Genomic DNA, 23,541 nt, shown 5'->3' on the forward strand with positions numbered 1-23,541 from the left:
CCAGCAACATTATTGAGGCGGCGAGAAGCCCCTGGGTGTCTCCGGTAGTACTCATCAAAAAAAAAGACAACAGCTGGAAGTTATGCGCAGATTATCGACACCTAAATAAGATAACAAAGAAAGACATGTACCCTCCTGCAAGGATCAAAGACGCCCTCGACTGCCTGCATGGTACCAAATACTTCTCCGTTAACCTCCGTTCTGTATATTGGCAGATCTCTGTTGACGAAAGAGATCGCGAAAAGTGCTTTTGTCACCCCGGATTGCCTCTATCAATTCAAGGTGATGCCTTTCGGCTTATGTAATTCCCCTGCGACCTTCGAGCGCTTGATGAACTCGTTACTACGCGGGTTCAAATGGAACACATGTCTGTGCTACCTCGATGAGGTCATCGTATTTTCATCAACATTTGAGGGCCACCTCCATCGTATTTCGGCTATTCTTGGCGTCTTCCGAAGAGCTCGCCTTCAGTTGAACTCCAAGGAGTGTAGCTTAGGAGGCAGGGAACCAAGGTCCTAGGATATTTAGTCATCACCCATGGCATCCAGCCGGACCCCGACAAAATTCGCGAAATTCGCGCTGTAAGTGGTTTTCCTATCCCGAAATCTCTCAGCGACGTGCATAGCTTCCTCGGACTCAGCTTCCGAAAAAAGAGGTCTCCTTTTCCTGGGGCCACTAACTATCGGCCGCCTTCGCAGCTATTATTGGCCGCCTAACCGGTCCGCCGGTATTGGCTCACTTCAATCCGTCAGCGCCCACAGAAGTACGCACTGACGCAAGTGGGGATAGAATTGGTGCCGTTCTCGCAACACATCAGCTCGTTTCCTCTCGCGTCATCGCCTATGTCAGCCGACTCGACTCCTCTCTGCGGCCGAACAGAATTATTCCTTGACTGAACGTGAGTGCTTAGCCCCAGTTTGGGCCATTACGAAGTTCCGCTCTTACTTGTATGGGTGGCCATTCACAGTAGTGACTGACCACCGCGCATTGTGTTGGCTTTCTACACTCAAAGACCCTACTGGTCCCCTTGGGCGTTGGCCTTGCGCCTTCAGGAGTACAATATTTCAGTGGTCCCTTTCCCATCATCCATTCGACCCACCAAGCCAACTTGATTGTGACAATGATGCTTGCGTGCTCTCTATTTCTGACTTCTCCAATATTCGCCGTGAGCAACGCCAAGACCCTCAGCTTCGCAAAATTGTCAATCGCCTTAGCGCCGATCGCCATGACCATTCCCTTCGTTTGTTTGTGCTCCATGACGGCAGCTTATACCGGCACAGTATGCGATCTGATGGCCCGGCCTTCTACTAGTAGTCCCTCAGCACCTACGCACAGCCGTCCTTGAACAGCTTCACGACGTTCCCGCAGCGGATCATCTAGGCGTCTCTCGCACATACGACAGTGTGCGCCGTCGGTTCTTTAGGCCAGGCCTATACTGCGCAATCCGCTGTTACGTGGCTTCTTGTGACCGCTGTCAACGCCGGAAAACGATCAGTTTTACCAGCTGGACTTCTGCAAAGGTCGACATCCATATAGACCCATTTTCTCGAGTGGGTCTGGATCTTTTAAGGCCTTTTCCACTGTCCGCACCGGGGAGGAAATGGATTGCGGTGGCCACTGATTACACCACACGCTACGCGGTCACACGAGCAATACCAACCTGTTGAGCAACTGATGTCGCTCTTTCCCTCCTCAACGATGTTATACTCGTCCATGGAGCTCCCCGCCAACTGCTCACCGATCGTGGCCGTTGCTTTCTTGCGCGTATAGTCGACGAGATCCTAAGGTTGTGCAACATTCGTCATTCTTTGACAACTGCCTACCATCCACTGACGAACGGGCTTACCGAGAGCCTTAACCGGACATTGAATGACTTGCTGTCAATGTATGTTTCTGATGATCACTGCGACTGGGACATAATGCTGCCGTTTGTGACATTTGCATACAATCCGTCGCGTCACGGCACTACTGGCAACTGCCCCTTCTATCTTCTATACGGCCGTGAACCTCTGCTTCAATTTGACAGCCTGTTTCCTTCTGTCACCACTGCCAGCTCATGCTCGTGACGCCCTAGCCCGAGCTGATGCGGCCCGCGTTGTTTCTCGCAACCGACTCGCAGCCTCCCAGCACTCCCAGAAACTTCGCTGTGATTTCTGTCATCGCAACACCCATTATACTTGCGGGTTTCTCGTGCTGCTTTGAAACCCAGCTCGCCGCGTTGGCTTCTGGGAAAAAAATGTGCCCCGTTATACAGGACCCTACCGTATTTAACAAGTCACTGCAGTGACATACGCAATTGTGCCCTTGCATTCCGCACGCCATACCTCTACATCACGCACCAAAACGGTTCACGTGGCACGCCTAAAGCCCTACTACACGAACCCTGGTTTGGACGCTAGTACGCACCGGGACGGTTCTTTTCAGCCGGCGGGTAGTGTTACGTTAGGCGATCCATGCGCTGATATGCGCATAAGGAAAAAGAAGAATCTCGGTAGTTTTTGACGAAGACGACGTTCAAGCAGTGTCAGCCCCCTCAAACCCCCTAACGTAGAGCGTTGCCACAGACTCGGTCGAAAGCGGAAAGAGCGTCCACACCTAGTTATTTTCAAGCTACTGGACCGGGAAAAGTCTTTGGTCATGAAAAATGTCTGAAAACCTAGAGGGTCTGATTATTACATAACTGAAGATTTTTCACCCAATGTTCCTGCTATTAGGAAAAGAATTTGGGATGCTTCTTCACATCTTCGATGACAGGGTTATGAGGTCAAACTGAGCTATGATCATGCTTTTATCGACGATGTTCGCTACATTTGCGACAGTGTCTAATGCTCTTATCAGAGACCCGAAATTTTTGAATTTTAACACTTTCCAGTCGCAATCTCGAGATTCCTGGCCTGCAGATAAAAAAAAAATCTTCCACTGGTCAGGCTACGATGCCAGAAGGTAGCGCCACATAGGACTGTGTGCGGGGCAGTGGATTGGCATCTTTGACTGCGCATCCCATTTCAGTTCTTTACACCAACATACGAAGTGTTCTACTGAAGTGCGATGAACTTATCTCTGTTGCTGATTCAGCTGACGCTGATATTGTGTTCATAACCGAAAAGTGGCTTTCGTCAAAGGTTGATGGCTGAACATGTGATTTGCAAAAAAAGATTTATATATACCGATTTGACAGAGGGCAGCCATGTGGCGGAGGTGTTATGATTGCAGTTGCTGACCACCTTGTTTCGTCATGCGTGAATATTGTGACCTATTTGGAAATGATATGGGTCGAACTTCGTGTGTCTCTTAAGAAACTGATTTTGGGAATTTGCTACCAGCCACCATCGTATGGCCGTACTTTTGTAGATGAACTACATTATGCTATCAATATGATTGTTGTACGCTTTCTTGATGTTCCTGTCATTTTATTCAGCGATTTCAACTACCTATCCATTGTGTGGTCAAACTCATCTGCTTATCCTAGCCCTTTCTCGACCAAATGCAGTTACGATCTTCACATGTGTGCAGATTTTAATCTATCATAACTTATCACTGAACCACCCCGCACTGTCTCATCATCATCCAGTGTGTTATATCTAGTGTTAACCAACACACGCTGGCGTGCTGAAATTTTACTCAAGACGATTCACTAACACAAATCAAGACTGGAACGTGCGCGAACTTTCAACTGTTTCTTACAAGTACTTCTATCCTTATACAAACACATACAAAGAAAACATGTACAAACACGTGTCAGAAACAAGTTTATAAGTGCAATTCATCAAATCCTAACCCTTGAAGCACCGCTTTCCATCACGCTGCCTGTTAACAGCTGGATCTCTCTTCACGTCAGCGCTATCGACGGATCGCTTACGCATTCCGTGGAAGCGGCCCGTGACATTTCATATGCTTCAAAGATTATTCTTTATCGCCGGTCTGTAAAATGTCCGATTACAGCTGTTTCCTCGAATATTGGGATGCATGTTTTACAGCTATAACGTGCTTGGTGAGGTTGCTTGGGTAGTTATTTTTGCCGCAGTGCCTGCTATGTTCATCCAATCTTATTTTTATGCAACTTTCCGTCTTGCCGATGTATCTCCTGCCGCGTGACAGAGGGATGCTGTACACAACACACTTATCACAGTTTATGATCTTCTTCTGGTGGTCGATTCCGCATGTTGTGCTAACTCTCTTTTTCCTATTCCGGGAGTTAACTTTTCTGCACATTCAGGTTAGCGTCGGGGAGGGGGGTGAAAATACAAGGGGGGTTCCATGTTTTGCTGCAAATTTCTTAAGTCGGTCCGATACCTTGTCTGCGTACGTTACCACGACTGGCCTCGCCCTTTCTTTTTCCTTCGTTTTCCCAGTTTCTGGTCCGATTACCTCTTTCATCAACTTCTCTACTATTGCACCAATCAAATTTTCGGGAAAGCCACTTGCGGCAAGCCTGTACACTTGCAGATGTACACTTCTTCCCATTTCGAGATCACATGATTTCTTAACGCACTGTCGGAGGGAAGAGTATGCTACACTCCTTTTTACAAGCTTAGATTGACATGTGTCATATCTCATTATTGGCTTTTCACATTTAGTTCTTTACATCCAGCATGTATCATCCGGGCACAAGTGTATTTCAATGTCATGGAACCTGATAGTGGAGTTTTCCGGCATTTCATGTGTTAATTCTAAACCTGCGAACACCGTTATAAATATCCGTTATACAGGACCAATATCAAGCGACTTGAATATACGGTAGGGCAAACAAAGTAGAAAGTCATCCCCATACCGGATACAATCTACAAACCCAAGTGCCTCTAGCTCATTTATCAGCGTACGGTCGCCTTTTGCCATGTACAGATTAGAAATCAAAGGCGTTTTTCAGGAACCTATGCAGATCCCGTCTCGTTGGCCGTACAGTATGCCATCATGCTCGACAAACAACGAAGTCATGTACACGCGCAGTAATTAAAAAAAACCACGTCCACTAGTTCCACATTGCTTCTCAAATTTTATAACCCCATACTCGTCTATGCACTCCTCCACTGCTGTGAGTGCGGCTTTCTGCAGAATCTTATAAAACACGTCTTTAACATCGATAGATAGGCATCCTACAGGTTCATTTTTCTTGAAAAATGCAATAATTTTCTCTGATCTTGGCCCCATGAACGGGTCATTGATGTGGGAGCGTGGATAGGTTTGTCTGAAGATACTTGGCTACATGCCTTTGCTATGTGCTCTGGTTCTCGACGATCATTCGGAACGCGACCCTTCCTTGTGAATCTTCACGGCAGAGAACGGTCTCAGTGAAAGCTCACTACTTCTTTCACCTCATCACTAATCTTATCAAGACCCATACGTCCACAAGTCATCGCCACTCCCAAGCGTACCTGGTTAGTGTTCCTCACAGAGGTCCCTTGGCTCGAAGTTACTGTTGATGGCTTCCAGAGCTTTCCGGTCATAGTCACCCTTGTTCATGACCACGAATATTGCTGTCTTGTGGGATAGCAATAGTCTAAGGTTCCTCTGCTTCAAGAACGACTGTTTTTCCCTCGACGCACCCTCTATTCTTTGGTCTTGACTATTTCGGGATGCACTGCAGTCTTTCAGGCACACAATAGTCCTTCTGGTTAGCAGGCGCCCGGTCCGCGACTGCGTGACATTGCTGATCAGCTGCAGAGACTTCATGTGCGGCTGCGGTGCGAAATCTAGGCCTTTATCCAGAGTCGTGGTCTGTATGACTGGTAGCTAGAAATATGAAAGGTTGACCCAAACGCATCATTGCCGTTTCCCTTTCTCTCTGCGTGGTAGCTTTCCGATAGGGCTACATTCCATTGCTGCTCTCAGCTATGCTCGGCCAAGTTCAGGAAGTACCTTGTCATGAGATGGGAGGGGATGATCAAGTCGGAGAGTAATAATAGAATATAGCCATGGGAAAGCTACCACGCAAGTGAAAAGGAAACGGCAATGATGCGTTTGGGTCAAGCTTTCAGACTGCTAGCTACCAGGCATAGCGACCGCGACTCTGGATAAAGGCCCCAAGTTCGCACCACAGCCGCACTTGAAGCCTCTGCAGCTGATTAACACGGTTCACGCAGTCGAGGACCGGGCGCCAGCTAACCAGAAGGACACTCGTGTGTGTGAAGCACTGCATCGCATCCTGAAATACTCATCACCCAAGAATAGAGGGTGCGCCGAGGGAAAAACAGTGTCTTCCTTGAAGCAGAAGAACCTTAGACTGTTGTTATCCGACAAGAAAGCAATATTCATGGTCATGAACCAGGATGACTATGGCCCGAAAGCTCTGGAAGCCATCAACAGTCACTTCAAGGCAACGGACGTTTGTGAGGAGCTCCTCAACCAGGTACGCTTGGGGGTGGCGAAGAGTTGTGGACGTATGGGTCTTGATAAGCTAGGGATTGAGGTGAAAGGAAGTAGTGAGCTTTCACTGAGACCATTCTTTACCGTGAAGGCTCACAAGAAAGAGTCGCCGTTCCGAATGATCGTCGAGAACCGGGGCACATGGCAAAGACATGTAGCCAAGTATCTTAAGGCACACTTATCCGCGATCCCCATCAATGACCCATTCATGGGGCCAGGATCGGAGGAAAGCTTTGCATTTTTCAAGCAAAATGAACCTGTAGAATGCCTATCCATTGATGTTAGACATGCTTCATAACATTTCGCAAAAAGCCGCACTCATAGCAGTGGAGGAGTGCATAGACCAATATGGGGTTATAAAATTTGAGAAGCAGTGTCGAACTAGTGCATGCGGTTTTTTGGAATTACTGCGTGTGTACTTCACTTCGTTGTTTGTCGACCATGATGGCATAGTTTACGGCCAACGAGACGTTAACTGCGTAGGCTCATGCATAGCGGCTTTTATTTCTAATCTGTACATGGCGAAAGGAGACTGTACACTGAGAAATGAGCTAGAGGCCCTTAAGTTTGAAGCATGTTTCCGGTATGTGAATGACCTTCTACTTTCTTTGCCCTACCGTATGATCAAGTCGCTTGATATTTGTCCTCTAATACGGTAGGGCAAAGAAGAAAGTCATCCACATACCGGAAACGTTCTACAAACCCAAGGGCCTCTAGATCGTTTCTCAGCGTACGGTCGCCTGTCGCAATGCACAGATTAGAAATCAAAGGCGCTATGCATCAGCCTATGCGGATCTCGTCTCCTTGGCCGTACACTATGCCATCATTCTCGACAACCAACGAAGTCATGTACACACGCAGTAATTCCCAAAACCACATGCACTTCTTAAACACTGCTTTTAAAATTTTAAAACCCCATATTTGTCTACGCACTCCTCTTGTGCTGTGAGTGCGGCTTTCTGCGGAATGTTATAAAACATGTCTAACATCGATGTATAGGCATCCTACAGGATCATTTCGCTTGAAAAATGCAATAATTTCCTTCGAACCTGGCACCATGAACGGGTCATTGATGGGGATCGCGGTTAGGTGTGCCTGAAGATACTTGGCTACATGTATTTGCCATGTGCCCCGGTTCTCGACGATCATTCGGAATGGAGACACTTCCTTGTGAGTCTTCACGGCAAAGAATGGTCTCAGTGAAAGCTCACGACCTCCTTTCACCTCAGCCCTTAGCCTATCAAGACCCATACGTCCACAATTCTTTGCCACCCCCAAGCATACCTGGTTGAAGCGCTCCTCACAAAGGTCCGTTGCTTTGAAATGACTATTGATGGCTTCCAGAGCTTTCCGGTCATAGTCACCCTTATTCATGACCACGAATCTTGCTTTCTTGTCTGATAACAAGAGTCTAAGGTTCCTCTGCTTCAAGACGACACTGTTTTGCCCTTGGCGCATCCTCTATTCTTTGGTCTTGAGTATTTCAGGATGCACTGCAGTCCTTCAGACACATGACAGTCCTTCTGGTTAGCTGGCACCCGATCAGCTTCTGTGTGCACCATGCTGATCAGCTGCGGAGGCTTCATGTGTGGCTGCGGTGCGAACTTCGGGCCTTTATCCAGAGTCTTGGTCACTATGCCTTGTAGCTGGCAGTCTGAAAGTTTGACCCAAACGCATCATTGCCGTTCGCTTTTCTCTGGTGTGATAGTATTTCCTAGAGCTACATTCAATTATTGCTCTCCGATTTGATCATCCCATCCCATCTCATGAGAAGGTACTTCCTGAACTTGGCCGAGCAAAGCGGAGAGCAACCATGGGATATAGCCCTCGGAAAGCTACCACGCAGAGATAAAACAAAACAGCAATAATTCGTTTGGGTCAACCTTTAAGACTGCCAGCTACCAGGCATAGTGACCATTACATTGGAAAAAGGCCCCAAGTTAGCATCGCAGCAGCACATGAAGCCTCTGCAGCTGATCATCTTGGTGCACGCAGTCGTCGTGGGCCGGGTGCCAGCTAACTAGGACTCGCATGTGTCTGAAGGACTGGAGTGCATGCTGAAACACTAAACTCCGAGGACTAGAGGGTGCGCCGAGGGAAAAACAGTGTCTTCCTTGAATCAGAGGAATCTTACTCGGTTGCTATCAGACAAGACACCAAGATTCGTGGTTATGAAGAAGGATGACTAGGACTGGAAAGCTCTGGAAGCCATCAACAGTAATTTCGAGGCAACGGACCTCTGTGAGGAGCACCTCAACCAGTTATGCTTGGGGTTGGCGAAGAGTTGTGGACATATGGGTCTTGATAAGCGAAAGATTGAGATGGAAGGAAGTACTGAGCTTTCACTGAGACCATTATTTGCCTTGAAGACTCACAAGGAAGAGTCGCCGTTCCGAATGATCGTCGAGGACCGGAGCACATGGCAAAGGCATTTAGCCAAGTATCTTCAGGCACACCTGTCCGCGTTCCCCATCAATGACCCGTTCATGGTGCCAGGATTGGAGGATATTATTGCATTTTTTCAAGCAAAATGAACCTGCAGGATGCCTATGCATCGATTTTAAAGAAATGTATTATAACATTCCGCAGAAAGCCGCACTCACAGCAGTGTAGTAGTGCACAGACTAATATGGGGTTATAAAATTTAAGAAGCAGTGTAGAATTTTGGAATTACTGTGTTTGTACATGACTTCTTTGTTTGTCGAGCATGATGGCATAGTGTAGGGCCAACGAGACGGGATCTGCATAGGGTTTCTAATCTGTACATGGCGAAATGCGACCATGCGCTGAGAAATGAGCTAGAGCCTTTGGGTTTGTAGAATGTTTCCGGTATGTGGATGCCTTTCTACTGTGTTTGCCCTACCGTAGGATCAAGTCGGTTGATATTGGTCCGGTATTACTGCAATTTACAACGGTGTTCGCAGGTTTAGAATTTACGCATGAAATGCGGAACTCCACTATCAGGTTCCTCGACATTGAAATACACTTGTATCCGGATCATACATGCTGGATGTACAGAAATAAATGTGAAAATACAACATACAAAAGGACCACATAAATTCGAATTTTTTGTTAAATACAAAGGCGTACTCATCCAATGTCCTGTCTAAACCTTTTGAGCAGTCGCTTGTTACAGGCTGCCTACCCGATGACTGGAAGGTTGGAAAAGTAATTCCTCTGCATAAGTCTGGCGATAAACACTGTCCTAAAAACCATCGTCCCGTATCGCTCACCTGCATACCATGCAAGATCATGGAATAGGTCATCTTCTCTCATCATGCTACATTTTTTTAACTAATTCTTTTTTCAGTAATTTTCAGGATGGTTTTCGAAAAACCTTCTCCTGTGAGACCCAGCTTCTATGTTTCACTCATGACCTCCATTGCATTGTTGACGGTGGTTCGTTGGCAGACTGCATATGCCGGGACTTTTGTAAAGCTTTTGATAAAGTCTCACATGAATTACTTCTCTTTAAACTAAGCAGATTGAACTTAGATGCTTTCATGGCTTCACTCTTTTCTTGCTAATCAATCTCAGTTCGTTACAGCAAATAATACCGACTCTAAGTTTCCCCAAGGTTCAGGCTTGGGACCCCTGCTTTTCCTCATACATAAATGACTTTCCGGTAAACCTTACTTCATCAATTTGTCTCTTTGCGGATGATTGTGTTATCTATCGTAAAATTAACAATGGTCATGACGTCTTTATATTACAATCCGATATTAGCAGAATTTCTGAATGTTGTCAGCGCTGGAATATGAAGCTTAACACAAAAATGTGTAAACATACGCGTGCCACTCGCGTTAGCACATCAGCCCCTTCGTACTACCTCAACACTGGTCCTCTTTAATCTGTCTCTTCATAGAAATATTTAAGTGTTCACATAACTAATAACTTATCATGGAAATGGCATGTTCATCACGTAGTTAATAATGCTAACCAAACTCTTGGCTAGTTCAGAAGAAACTTTTCATTTTGTCCTAGCGCGCTAAAACTTCTCCTTTGCAAAAATTTGTTGGTCCAAAACTAGAGTTTGCAGCTTCTGTCTGGGACCCAAGCGTCGTTTCACTCATTACTGAACTAGAAAGTGTGCAGAATCGCGCATATTCCTTTTTATTGTCTAACTATTATCGCACTTCTAGCGTGACTCTCATGAAATCTTCACTTTCATTGCCTCTTCTAACAGAACGCAGAAGAGTATTTCGGCTAAGTTTGTTTCATAAGATTTTTTCCTATAATACATATCTCAGACAGAAACTTCTAACGCAACCGTCCTACACTTCTTCACGCATTGATCACCGTCACAAAGTAGGAAATCCATTATGTCGCACCAAATACTGCCATGACTCCTTCATTCCAGACACTTCTAACAGTTGGAATCGCCTTCCTTGTGCGATTGCCGAAATTACAGATGCCGTTTATTTACGTACAGCTGTTACTAACCTTTTTTGCTCCAGTGTTTAACATACTCTTGCTGCCGTTTTTCGGTGCTTTTTCTTGTTAAACATCTATGCTTGGCTGCGTTGCTGTTGATTTTGTATTTTTATATCTTGTTGCGCAGTCGTTATCATTTACTGTATAATGACAAATTATTTTTGTGTTATTTTTTACTGTATTGGGTTTTTTATTTTTTGTGTTCACCCCAACTCTCCTCTGTAATGCTCTTGGGCCCTGGGGGTAAATAAATAAATGTAAAAAGCGTTTTTATAAGCCAAGTTATAACCAGACTGTTGAGCTTTTCTTTTTATTTTATTGATGTATCATTGCTCTTGTTGTTCATGGATTTACCATACCGATACTTTCAGCGTTATCACAGCATTAAATCTTAGAAATGCTACAGAACCTTTAATCGGAAACATCATTCATAATATAATCGCCGCCGAAACACAGGGGCATACAATTAAACTCTGTTGGGTACTAAGCAACGTTGGAATCAGCGGCAATAGGAGCTGATGCATGTGCTGCAGCAGCCCGCCATACTAAAATACAGCCAGTCTACATACCACATAAAGATGTTCTAACCCCACCGGGGTGGTGCAGTGGTTACGGCGCTCGACTACTGTTCCCAAGGACGCGGGATCGAATCCCGGCCTCGGCGGCAGCTTTTCGATGGAGGCGAAAAGCAAGGCGCCCGTGTGCTGTGCGTTGTCAGTGCACGTTAAAGAACCCCAGGTGGTCGAAATTTCCGGAGTCCTCCACTACGGCGTCTCTCATAGCCTGAGTTGCTTTGGGACGTTAAACCCCACAAACCAAACCAAACCAATAAAGATGTTCTAAGAGTTGTAAAGAGAAAACTGAGAGCAAAATGGCAGAGCTCATGGAACAACAAAATAAATAATAAATTGCACCTTGTCAAGTAGATCGTTGAAGAATGGAAATCGCGCAGTCACCAAAAACGCTTCATCGAAGTCATTTTATGTCGCCTTGGCATCGAACACACCCTTCTGACACACAGCTTCAATCTAATGAAAGACGAAAGACCTCTCTGTGAAAGATGCGGAGGTGAACTAACAATAAACCACGTCCTACTTTCGTGCGCTGAACTAAAGAAGTGAAGGAAAAAAATTTTGCACGTTTTTATACAGAACAGATCCCTGTCTATCCCAGCCTGTTGTTGCGAGATCCAATTATCGAAGGTGAAAATGTTATTCATTTTCTAAAGGATGCAAAGCTCCTGAACGAACTTTAAGAAAATTGTATATATATATATATATATATATATATATATATATATATATATATATGTATATAAGTGCAAAATTGCTTTATACAGCTGCGAGTAAAGTTCGAGCCTGCTTACAGCGGTAAGCAACTCTCGACGAGAGATGAACCTCAAAGAAAGAAAAGAAAAAAAAATATATGTGGGACAGTACAATGGTGAGATACTTTCAGGTTTTCGCTTAAAGGTGTGAGCGCCAAGCATGAAGGTTTTTACGAGAAGTTTGATGTGGAGGGTATCAAACAAGCGGGGGGAAAAAAAAGAGGGGGGAAAATAAAAAAAAACCCGAGGAAAACTGTCAAGTGATAATGATTGATATATGTGCTTAGCATTAAACTTGCAGGGCTCGTAATGACGATATTGCCCCATTGTTTTCATTTATCCCAGTATTAAGTGTCCTAAACTTATACATAAAGTATGACTCACGCTGCTCCCGTTCCATGTATTATTGAATCCCCGCTGAAGAACTGTTAGTTTGACTGAGTCGAATGAGTGCTGTTTCTGGTTGATATGTTTTGAAAAAGGAAGGTTGGGCAGAGAGCGGACATCAGCACGGTGATAATTAAACCGCATTCGTATAGGGGTAGCTGTCTGGCCAATATACTGCATTCGGCATACATTGCATTCTAGGAGATATATTACGTTTGAGGCATCGCAATCAAAGTTACCATCTATTCTCCACATAAAATTTGACGTTGTGCTTGTTGCGCAACTTGATGTCTGCATGTGCCTGCACACCCGGAATCTACTCTTTCCTCAAGGCCGGCACCCCAACCGCGGGTTATTACCTATTTTTCAGTGGACTAGGATGTTGCGAATGTTTTTCGGTCGTCTGTAGAGAACCTGGGGAGGAGTCGTGAAAGTATTGGAGAGACGATCGCTCTGTTCTAGAACGTTGAAATGTTTCTTTAGGATTCTGTTGACGTTGGGGGGGTTACTCGTGTAGGGAGTACCAGGCTTGTTCGACGGTCTATGTTTTCCTCTCGTGGACGTCCCTCCAGTATTTCCTCTCGGTTGAGTTCATATGCCTTTTTTATGGCGTCGTCAACAATATCTGGCGGGTATCGTTGTTTAGTCAGGACTTTCCGCATACGTTTTGCGTTTGGTGCGAAGTCCTGATCTTGGGAACAAATTCTTTTGAATCGATGAGCCTGAGAATACGGAATGCTTGTTTTTGAGTGATGAGGACGACAGCTTTGTGCGTATTGTTGTCGGACCGGGGGTTTTCTGTATACGCTAGTGGTGAGCGAACCTTCATAAACCGCAATTTCAACGTCTTCAGATTTAATTTTGCTTTGGGAATATGTGTGCGTGAAGGATATGCTAGGATGGAGGAGATTGAAGTTTTCAATGAAATGTAGGAGTGATTGTTCTGTGTCAGTCCAAACTAAAAAAAAATATCATCCAAGCAGCATTTGTATAGGATGGGCTTAATAGGGGAAGTAAGTAAAAATTCAAATTCAATGCTATGCATGAAGATGTTAGCATAAGTAGGGGCCATTTTTGTACCCATGGCGGTGTCGTTAATTTGTAAGTAGTGTTCATTGTCGAAATCAAATTTGTTGTATTCTAGAACTAGTTTCGTCAATACCTCTAGGACTTCTGGAGTTGGGGTCCTTCCTCACTATTCTGATTATAGGCCTCAATTAGAGCTTTGATTCTGTCGGAATGCGGGATATTTGTATATAGAGAGACTACATCTAAGGTTACAAGGAAGGTCCCCTGAGGAAGATTTACCCCTGCTATTTCGCGAAGGAAGTGGTTGGTGTCACGTATGTGGGATAGGTGTGTTTCAGGTATGTGTCCAATTAATATGTCAATGTAACTGGAGATTGGTTCTGTGATTGTGCCGATGCCGGATACTATAGGGCGGCCAGGGTTAACCCTTCTATGAATTTTCGGAAGCATGTAGAATCGGCCCGGCGACGGGTGTGAGGCGGTCAGGGCTTTGCATAATCGCAGATGTCCCCACTTTTTGCGAGCTCATCTAGAGTCCCTGTAAGAAGTTTTGATGCTTTAGAGTGGGGTCCGCTTTTAGGTGTTTAGAAAATTTAGTGTTACAGAGTTGTCTAATTCCTTCCTCAATATTGTCACGTGGTGGTGACCAGGGTCGCTGACACAAATGAAGGCACAGGCTTGATGGTACTTAAATTACCTCTTTATTGGGCTGACTTGCAACCACAAAAGAACTAAGCAACTCGGCGGCGGCGATAGCAACAAACGTGCTGGTCGATCGTCGAACAAAGAATGTCCGTCACACTCATCAACGCTCAATTTAAAGGCTGCCCAGAACAATCTAGATAACGTCGCAAACAGCTACCAGCACGGGCTGGAACATTGCGGAAAGACACCCGAGCGGCCGGAACCTTCGAGACAGATCTCGGTGCATCTTGTGCTACAACGAAACTGATAAAGGTGTGACTCGCGACATCGAGCAATAACAAGCAAAGTTTACGGAACTGATACGCGGTCCAGAATCAGAGTGATAAGCCTGAATGCCGGCGGCTGTTAAAAAAACAACAAATACAGTTTTGAAGGTTTCGCCATAGAGAAATTGATTGGTAAAGAGCAGTCACTCGGCGAAAACTGGCCCCAGAAAATGACGCGCGACTTTTTGCGCTGCCGTCGATTGATGAATGGCGGCACCAATGCGCGGACGCGCGCGCGACGGCACTCGCTGCAGCGGTAGCCCGACGGAGCGCTAGGAGACAAGAAGTTGTCGAGGGGAGCGGTTGTGTGCTCGTGCCTCGCCCCGCTTGTGCGGCACAGACCTCTTGTGGGCTGCTGCGCGGAACGACAGCGGTTTGGAACGATGGCAAGGTGAGCAACGTTTTTTGCTTAACTACGCTGCATTTCAAGCAGTTTACACTGGCCATGCCGGCCGGGACTTTGTTGTCAAACTGTGCAGTATTTTAGGCAGTTTAGCTCAGTACGGCGGCGACTGCGCTTCACAAAGTCGCAAGTGAAGGGCAAGCTAACAGGCATGACAAGGCGTGCTGACCGCCGCGGTGACGTGACATGGCGATTTTGCGAACGGCTAGTTTTGCGTGGCGTCGCGTTTAACAGGGCAACCGCAAGGTGTGAAATGTTTCATTCTTGTCAAACTGCGAGACATTTCGGGCAGTTTAGCTCAGCACGGTGTTCTGCGCTTCACAAAGTCGCGTATGAAGAAAAGCCAACATGGCGTGCCCGCCGGCCGCGGTTTTGCGAACAACTAGTTTTGCGTGGTGTCGCGTTGCATGTAACGTGACAACGTTAAAGTGAGAAATGTTTTATAATGCAGCAAGCTTCATTGCTCTAGCTGTTCAGTGCTCTTGAGGAATGTTGTTAATTTAGTGGCTGTTATTTCACTCACTGTAGAAATGCATTTTCAGATAGGTTCGGTTAGCCTGCATTTCCTGACCTCTACGTTGCAACAGTAGGTTTTGTATCAATTTTACGAATCACAGCTTTTCTGTTCTGGACCATAACTGCTGCTCACCAAGTCTTCAGTACGCACCCACATGCAATTTTGTGCATGGTGCAGTGGCCTTATATTTCATTGCAACCTTCTGCATCATGTTCATTCCTTTTCCAACAGCACTGAATGGACCCACGGACTGCAGCCGAAGCGCGGCAGATGCGACAAGTGAACGGAGTGGCATTTCCCCCAAGTGTCAGTACTTCTCTCTGCCCTGAACAATACAAGTTACCCTTTCTAAGGTAGCCGGGACTGAGACTGTGTAGTTTATGTATAATGCCTGTTTTGTTACATATCATTTGCCATATTTTGGAAATAAACGTTATGCTATTTTTTGTCGCTACCGAAGTGCTGTTTCTCGCCTTGTGTATTTTTATTTTTCTGTATTTTGCACATCGCCTTATGTGTGCAAAGTTTTGTCAATGCATCCGCCTACATGTGTTGCGTCTCTTGTATGTTTTATATGCAGCAAAATAAATGTTCATTTCACAAAGCACTTGGCGTGTTTTCTGCAATACTGTTTTGCAAAGGCTGTGGCGCAGCTGCGTTGATGGCCAATTTAGTGAACTGGGAATCTATTTTTCATGTTGTTATGCATGCTGAACATAAATAGAAACACTAGCAGACCGTGTAAAACCAAAATAATGTGCCAAAAGGGCAGGGAAGGACGCAGCGCATGCTAGTATTCAAATAACGCGCCTTTCAGCAAGACCGGAAGTAGTTGCCGCCGGCCGCTTGGTGCACTACAGTCAAATGGGCCGCGTGGCCCTGTGGGAGTGTCCGCTCTTTACCAATCTCTTTCGCTATGGTTTCGCGGCATTACCCCCCCCCTTAAAAAAACATCGCCTCGATGTTCCAAAACAAAGCAACTTAAACATAAACCCTGCAAAGTTTAAACACCACAGATTCTTTAACGCGTGTAATATGGCTTCATTCGTACAACATGTACTAATTTCTGGGCATGCGCGTCGCCGTTGTAATGATGACGTTCCGTCGGGAATGACTTCATAGTCCAGTGGTCCGGCGCGGCGAATGATTTTGTACGGCCCAAAGTCTCGACGCAACAACTTTTCACTTAGTCCGCGACGGCGAATTGGTGTCCAAATCCACACTTGGTCTCGTGGGTTGTACTTCGTCGTCGTCGTAAGTTGTATCGTTGGCTGTCGGTGCGCTGTTGGTCTTTAATACGCAGACGTGCGAGTCGTCGGGCTTCCTCTGCAATGCTGCAGGTAGGCAGCGACGTCAAGGTTGTCCTCGTTAGTTACGTGCGTCAGCATTGCGTCGAGCTTCGTCGTGGGCTCCCTGCCGTACACATGCTTAAACGGGGTCGCTCTGGTCGTCTCCAGGACTACCGTGTTATACGCGAAGATCATGTACGGCAAGATGGCGTCCCAGGTCTTGTGTTCAGCGTCGATGTACATGGCGATCATGTCCGCGATTGTATTATGCAGGCGCTCCGTAAGGCCATTGGTCTGGGGATGGTACGCAGTTGTTTGTCGATGGCTTGTATGACTGTATTCCAGGATGGCTTGAGTCAACTCTGCCGTAAACGCCGTTCCCCTGTCCGTGATGAGGACTTCTGGGGCGCCATGTCGCAAGAGAATTTGTTCGACAAAAAAATTGGCGACTTCTGCCGCGGTACCATTGGGTAGTGCTTATTCTTCGGCGTAACGGGTAAGGTAGTCAGTGGCCACGATGATAAACTTGTTACCCATAGACGAAGATGGAGAGGGGCAAAGGAGATCCATCCCAATTTGTTGAAAGGGCATGACTGGGGGCGGAATCGGGTTTAGTAGTCCTGCTGGTCTGATCGGCGGCGTCTTGCGTCGTTGGCACTCACGACACGTCTTCACGTAGTGGGCAACTTCGGCAGGCAGTCGCGGCCAGTAGTACTTCTCCTGGATTCGATGCAACGTGCGCGCAAATCCGAGGTGGCCTGCTGTGGGCTCATCGTGCAACGCGTGCAGAATTTCCTGCCGGAGGTTTTTAGGCACTACAAGAAGCTGCGCGGTATTGTTGGCTGCGAAGTTCTTCACTAGGAGGCCATTGCTTAACGTGAACGATGATAAATATCGCAAACAAACAAAGATTACGGAACTGATACGCGGTCCAGAATCAGAGTGATAAGTCTGAATGCCGGCGGCTGTTAAACAACAACAAATACAGTTTTGAAGTTTCGCGGCAATATATTTGTCATTGTCCATGACCAATATGCCGCCTCTTTTATCTGCCGGTTTGATGACCACATCTTTCCGTCTGCTAAGCGCCTTCAATGCGTCACGTTCCTTTTTGGAAAGGTTTTACTTTCCTGGTCTCTAGTCCTTATAAGCTCTGATTACGTCGTTCTGGACGGCACTAATGTACGGTACATGTGAGGACAGTTTTCCTCGGGGTTTTTTCCCCCTTTCCGCCCCTTTTTTTACCCCGCTTCTTTGATACCCTCCACATCCCACTTCTCGTAAAAACCTTCTTCATGCTTGGCGCTCGCACCTTTTAGCGAAAACCTCAAAGTATTTCAGCATTCTACTGTCCCACATATTTTTTTTCTTTTCTTTCTTTGATGTTCATCTCTCGTCGCGAGTTGCTTACCGCTCTAAGCAGGCTCGAACTCTACTCGTAGATGTCACGTTCTTCTAACCAGCAATGTCCACCTGGTTGTCGCGTTTTTTTTTTTTCATCCTGTCGGGCCGCGGGTCGGAGCAAGGGTGGGGAGGGTAACAGACGCAGCAGAGAAAAAGAACAAATCTTCAAAAACAAGGCCTTGACCATTGATAGTTGACCACTTCTCCCAAAAACCTCCTTCACGCTTGGCGCTACCATCTTTTAGTGAGAACGGAAAAAGATTTCTCACCATCTGCAGCAAACACGTTCCCCCACCTGTGATTTTTTTCCCGAGGTTGTTCAGCGGCTGCCTGTATTGTATACAGATGACTCCCGGCAGCCGTTGCCTTGGGTGGATGAGCCTTTGGGACTAGCCTGCTCTCCGCACCTGTGTGTGTATGTGTGTGTTGTGCGTGCCCAGCTGGTTCACCTATATGTGCCCATATTATGTTTGTATCTCCTCTTGCCAACACTATAAGAAGACGAACAAGAATCATGTACCCTCAGTCTTGAGAAAGGCAGTGCTCCTGCCGAAACGTCGACTCCAAATAAACTTGGAAGCAGTATGAAGCATTTTTTCATAGATGTGGACGTCGTGTATAGACCCTATTCACTATCAGGTTTAGCAGGCGGCCGTTGTGGCAACCCTGTATTGAGGATACGCCATAGCATTGGGCTTTTCGAAACTCCTCCTCCTCCCTGCTCCCTCCCTGCGACCTCCCTGCTGCGCGCCGTTCATTTGTCGGACACATGAGACGCCGTTTGGAACGCTGTCCAACCAGAGCTCGGATTTCACCACCGCTGTACCCTGATTCGCCGTGGGCCCTCTCTCTCTTTCTTTCTCTCTCTTTGATCTTAGGTTGTTCGTGCCATGGTTGCCAGTAAAGCAGAAATGACGTCACGTATATAAGCTCTATAGGCAAGTGGCTATTTATGTCTGTAGAAAGGTTGCATCGAGTATTGAGTAGGCGAGTTACACTTTTCACCAATCAAAACATGCAATGCTGAAACGTTATCCGGATTTTCACTCATACTTCGCATTTTGCTTTGGTTCCTAGCGGTTTTAACTGTGAGCTCCTACATAAACAATCTTCCTAATAATAAGTGCTTGCTAGCTATTGTATGTTTTACCCTATCATACATCTGTATTTTCATATGCGTGTACATAAATACTTTGGTTAAAAACCCATTGCATGCTAGACTGTCTATATTCCTTTCTAGTGCAACAGTTCCTATGAAACTGACTCTACAAAGCATTGGTAAGTCTTAAACACCCTCTTAATTTTAGGAAACTGCTTAGACAGCTTTCCAGCAATCTCGAATCAGTGTGCAATCTGGCCACTCATTTTGGACTGTTGAAATACACATACAGTGCAAGCGTATCTACAAGAAATCATCTCGAGCTGCCTCATTTTGCTTTGCCTTGCATTATGCTTCCACTTGACAATATATAGCATAATCTATCACTCTAACTCTCTCCGGAAGGACCAGTTGTATTTTTTATTGTCGTATTTTTAGTTAGCCAGAGTGCTGTCATCGTGCTATAGTCAATGTTTGAAAATTGGTGTGTCATATTTTCGCCCCTGTATTTACAGGATTGTTTTTCGTTGCCTGTCTAGAACTATGGAAATTTAGAACCTTGTTTCAGACTCTATTGCTGTAATTTCTGACTACTAACTCGCACAGGTTTATGCAATTTTATCGGTCTCCCTGCCCCTTTCAGTTACGTCACCGGGTGTTGATGTAGTTGATATAAATACAGAAAAACGCTTAGCATAAGCACTCACATTTGGTTTCTGTTTCAGCGCCTGCATTTTGATGGAGTAAGGAGGAAGAATGGAAAAAAGTGTGTGACTCAGGTGTTTTAACATGCTGTTGAAACGAGTTATACGGATCTTTGTTGGCAGTGTAATGTCTCTGCTCTTCGCTAGGCGGTCAAGGCTAGCCATGGCTTTCTTTCCCAGAAGCAGGCGTTTCCTAATTTCATGGCTGCAGTCTCCTTCCGGGGTAATCTTGGAGCTCAAGAAGAGAAAATCTGTCACAGATTCCACTTCTTACCCCTTGATGCTCTAGGACTTGATAGGGCAAGACGCCATGATCTTTGTCTTTTTATTGTTCGGTTTAAGCCCAAACTTCTCACTCTCTTCTTTTACGCGCATCAGAAGTCTCTTGAGTTCCACTTCACTTTCTGCCATTAAAGTGGTATCGTCCGCATATCTGAGGTTGTTGATACGTTTTCCAGCATCTTCACGCCAGCTGAAGACTCGTACAGACCGGCCTTCCTCGTGATGCACTCAGCATATAGGTTAAATTGGCAGGGCGACAGTATGCAGCCTTGTCTCACTCCTTTCTTAATCGGAAACCAAACAGTAAGACCATGCCCAGTTCTGACTGTGGCCTCTTGCCCTTCATACAGGTTCCTGAGGAGACAGATGAGGTGAATTGGAACTCCCATCTCTTGGAGAACTTGCCACAATCTGCTGTGATCTACGCAGTCAAACGCTTTCGCATAATCAATAAAGCAGAAGTAGGTGGGTTTCTGGAAATCTCTTGCTTTTTCCACTTTTCTGCGAAGGTTCCTAGTTCCTCTGCCCTTGTGACACCCAGCTTGCACGTCCGGGAGCTCCCGATCCACATACTGCTGCAGCCTACTTTGCAGGTTTTTCAACATCACCTTGCTAGCATGCGAAATAAGCGCGATCGTGCGGTAGTTGGAACAATCTTTGGCACTTCCTTTTTTTGGGATGGGAATGTAAACTGACCTCCTCCAATCTTGTGGCCACTGCAGGGTTGTCCAAATTTGCTGCCATCATGAATACTTTAACAGCGTCGTCATGGTTAAGGTTTCGAAGCAACTCAGCTGGAATGCCATCAATGCCGCTAGCTTTGTTCTTAGCAAGGCTGGCTAAGGCCCATTCTACTTCACTATTCAGGATGCCCGGCTCGACTGTGCGGACTGTTGCTTACGCTGTGATGCCGACGTTGAGCCATTTATCGGAGTCCGGTAGTGTATATAGATGGTATACCGTCAACCTGACGAGACTGAGGCCTAGTTGAACTTGGGTCCAGTCTTTCACGGCTTGGACTGACTGAGATTGCTTTTGCCGCTTGTATTCACAGATTTCCCGCTTCGCGCCTATGTTCAGCTCCATTCGTTTGCGCTTAACTCCAACTATGCCAAAAGTCAGACTAAAGTCGAGAGTTACAGGCTCCTGCTTCTTTGCACTCATTTTCCCTAGTTAAACTTCTTGATTTTCCATTCTTCTGATTCTCTTTCTTGCTTTGTACTGTTTTTGTAAGGAAGCGAGGGAGTCTAGTTGGCAGGCTACTATACAGAGGGCTATCAAACAGCCCTTTCCTGTGCCGTTTGTATGTGTTCCTATGAAACAAACACTGTAAGCTGAAGTACAGTTTAAAACGACGGCTAGCCGACTACGAAGAGCTCCAACCTTGTCAAGGCCGCATCGTTGACTCAAGGCGAAGCCGACATGCGGATCGCTGTGGTGCAAAATGTGGTAGTTCGGCAGCGCAACAGTGACGAAAACCAGGAGCATGAGAAGGACAGGCGTCCAGGACGGGACGCCCGGTCCTGTTTGCGTGGTCGTCGCGTTTCTTTTGTCGCTCTACTTCCTTAGTGTGTCTTTACCCTGACCGAAACGGCTTCATAGAACATGCTTTGTGTTCTGGGCTAGAAAAACTTCAGTTCCCACCCCCAATTTCGGCGCTTGTCTATCTTCTTATTGTTTCTTTCTTACGTTTTTACCGGCTTCTCTTCTGTTCACGTTCAGCAGAATTTATTGCAACCACATGTTGCTGTTTTCCCGACTGCGGCAACTGGTTGCGGCGCTGCCGCTGCACCCATAAATCTCCCGGTTGCCTCATTTTGGGGTCTTTCTCAGTCAGCTGACCTTCGGTTTGCTGTGTACAATCCCTGTCAACCACACAACCTTTCTCCTCCTCTTCCCTTCCTTTCCGCTCTTGCCCCCCCCCCCCCCGTCCCCCTTCCCTCCTAAAACGACGACACGCCCGATTTGGTTCTTTCCAACTCCACAGGACTCGTTCAGGAATCCTACCGTATCGGCTGTCGCATTGATTCCCGACATGCGCACCCTTCATAAACTTGCGTTCAGACTCCCCTGCTTTTTTCAAACAATGTCCATATTAACGAGACAAAAATACATGGGCCGAATAGGCTGTGTGCATTCATCCCATCTACATTGTTCAGAGAGCGAGTTTCTATATTAACGTGACATAAAAACTTTGAAAAATCTTCGGCCCCAGAAAAATTGTCCATTATTCGGGTCCTCCATATAAACGGATGTCATATTAACGGGGCACAAGTTTACCATAACAGCCACTTATGAAATGACTTGTGAAGACTAAATCCCCAACAAAACAAAAAAAAGAGGAAAAGACAGGAAAACACCAATTAATCATAAAACTAAGCCAACGCCGAATAAACCTTCAGAAAATTTCTAAGAGGAATGCTGTTTATGTTATGAGGTCCAAACCTGCCACTCCGGGGGGTTAGTTTATAATTCTGTGATCCCGTGGCGTACTGCAAGAATTGGCGAAATTGCTTCTTTGAACACCACGCTTACATTAAAAAATTACAACTGTCGGAACTGCTAGGAAAAAGGGTTTCATTTCATTTCATTTCATTTTATTACCCTCAAGCGCATACGCATTACAGAGGGGAGTGGTACATCATATATGATAGAAAGCATAGAACACTAAATGAACAAAACATAACAAAGGCTAAACGAACAAGGGAATACAGAACAACGAAAACAATCTTACAATAAAGAAAGTTATACAAGCGGAATAAATTGAAAACAATCATAAGCGGTGAGAGAACAGCATTATACAGCGAAAAGAACAGCAGCACTGGGAGCAAACAAGCATGAAAAACTAAAAACGGAAATAAGATAATAGTCAGGGGGGAAAAAAGTGTCACGGATCAGCTTCAAGATATTGCATCAGTGATGAGTGAAATGAATCGTGATTTGGATTAATGCGATATCGGGCGGAAGGCGATTCCACTCTACTGACGTACGAGGTAGAAAGGAATGAAAAAGGGCATTAGTATTGCAAGTTATGACATTTACTTTCTAAGCATGATCAACGCGGGAGGAGCGATACGATGGCTGCGAAATGAAAGTATGCCTCAATTCGTTATGATGATAAATTTTGTGAAAAAGGCTAAGACGTGAAATTTTCCTTCTAAGCTCGAGAGATGGCAAAGATAACGTTAGTTTCATTGAAGTTATGCTGCTAGTGCGACTGTAATTGGAAAGAATGAAACGCGCTGAATTATTTTGAACCATCTCAAGTGAGGATTTCAAGTTCGTGAAACCGGGATCCCAGATTGCAGAAGCATATTCAATCTTTGAACGTA

Source organism: Amblyomma maculatum, chromosome 10 (genome assembly GCF_055883805.1).
Source record: "Amblyomma maculatum isolate TAMU_Amacu chromosome 10, ASM5588380v1, whole genome shotgun sequence".
NCBI lineage: Eukaryota > Metazoa > Arthropoda > Arachnida > Ixodida > Ixodidae > Amblyomma > Amblyomma maculatum.